Raw genomic sequence first — 1,851 nt, 5'->3', positions numbered from 1 at the left:
CTACAGTAATCAGCACTTATCCACTAGCCTAGTCCTGTATACTAGAGCTTATAATATAAAGGACTTCTCTGGGGGATACGTGCGTTCTAATACTTGTAGTGTAAAAACCAGAGGGTAGCGGGAGTGCGGGGAAAATTACTTGGTTTAAAATGTATGCGTTTGAGAACTCCCCTGCGTTTGCACCTGCTGCCATTACTGAAGGCAGCGCTAATGGCCGGGCGCCCGCAGCCGGTACCCCCCCCCCCCATTCTTATACTAACCCTATAGAAAGATATCGCCGGGCAGTGCTGTCAGGACACTTTCCGGCAGCGTATGACTGGATTATTTGGGTGTTCTGTGATGCGGAGGGGGTCTCAATAGGAGGTTCTGCATCGGGAGTAGGGGGGCACATACTTTTGAAGTAGCCTCCACACACCTAGGTCTATTGGAAATTCCTGATATGTAAAATCAAATACAAGAACCGCGACTCAGGAAAAATAGATTTATAAAATGACATATAAAAAACACTCACAGGTATAATAAAAATCACAGCACGTAATAAATACATATAAATAGTCATAAAACAAAGTGCATGATGGGAGGAAATGTTACAGCAACGAGTCACATCTCGCCTTGTCGTCCAGTTTATAGTAACAGGAAGGATTGTGACACGTGGCGATCGTGATCTGCGCCCGCCGTGATGTTCAGCAGCAGGGGGCGCTGTCCTCAGACAACTCTACAATGACCGGTCACATCAGGACATCATGGTGGGGGGCCGGGGGATATCCGCACTCAGGACACCCCTCTATTAGCCACTGACGCCCCCTCCAAGGGTTTTTTTCCATGTCCACCACCAGCAGTGGACTCGTGGACTCCTCAGATCCAGGAGGGACCTCAGTCACACGCGATTGGTCAAATGTCACATGAAGTACGAGCTCATCAACGCCATGTCCCGCAGATCCTCATTGGCCAGAGAGCCTAGAAAAAAAAAAATATATAAATGAGAATAGAAAATTCCAGGAAACACCGGTTCTAATAAAGATTTCATAGAATCAATTTTAAAAAAGTGTGAAATTCGTCTAATCTGGCATCCGATAATCTAGAGAGTTGATAATCCAGCACATACATTGAATTTTACAATTCCGAATATCTGCTAATCCAGCAACTACCAGGAATCACTACGGAGTACAGGAATTTTATTGACCCGCCCCTTTTCACGTTACTAAAATTGCCTGCTGTCAATCACAGCCATAGCCCCGCCCCACTCCATACACGCAATAGCTACAACCGGTCCATCAATCCCGTAACTCCGCCCTGTGTCACTCACCCCTACGGCGAGACCACGCCCTCGATTTTCTGCATAGTTTTTTCAACCATTTGAACGGCCCAGTGACGTCAGTAGTTCCCTCCTCATCATCGTCGTCGCTAGGCAACGGGGAAGGCGCCCGGCAGAAGGGGCAGGTCACTTCGCCGCTTTTCGCCGCCAGGTGTTCAAGGCAGTCGGAACAGATCACGTGTCGGCAGGCGGCCAATGGGCGCGGCTTTCTCTCCTGATCGTAGTCAAGGTAACAGATGCCGCACTCCTCCATGGCAACTGTGGGCAGTGGTGACGTCATTACGGCGCCTGGGACGTGTTTGCGAGAATGAATGAGGCTTCTCGCCGGAGCGCAGGCTTTTATAACAGGGAAGCTCCGCCTCCGCCGGAAACGAGTGACGTCATGACGAATCAGGAGAGAAGGAGTGGGCGACGGTGGTTGTTGTCCTTGGAGTGTGGAGTATTTCCCGGCATCCTGTGCGGCCAGTGTGTGACTGATGATGTCACCGTCTACCCTGCCCGTACAGCAATAATGACAGACAGGGATTCTTGTAATT

General features: G+C 49.5%; 1 long non-coding RNA gene across 1 annotated transcript; it reads right to left on the bottom strand.

The window, feature by feature from the left end:
- Positions 1 to 467: 467 nt before the first annotated feature.
- LOC142750269 (uncharacterized) lies at positions 468 to 1,623 on the bottom strand. Its single transcript, XR_012882598.1, has 2 exons — positions 1,307 to 1,623; positions 468 to 957 (listed from the first exon to the last, which is right to left on the bottom strand). It is a non-coding gene; the product is annotated as an uncharacterized LOC142750269 (long non-coding RNA).
- Positions 1,624 to 1,851: the final 228 nt, after the last annotated feature.

Source organism: Rhinoderma darwinii, chromosome 3 (genome assembly GCF_050947455.1).
Source record: "Rhinoderma darwinii isolate aRhiDar2 chromosome 3, aRhiDar2.hap1, whole genome shotgun sequence".
NCBI classification, from domain to species: domain Eukaryota; kingdom Metazoa; phylum Chordata; class Amphibia; order Anura; family Rhinodermatidae; genus Rhinoderma; species Rhinoderma darwinii.
The sequence above is the reverse complement of the archived record's forward strand: the minus strand, read 5'-3'. Positions and strand labels throughout refer to the sequence as shown.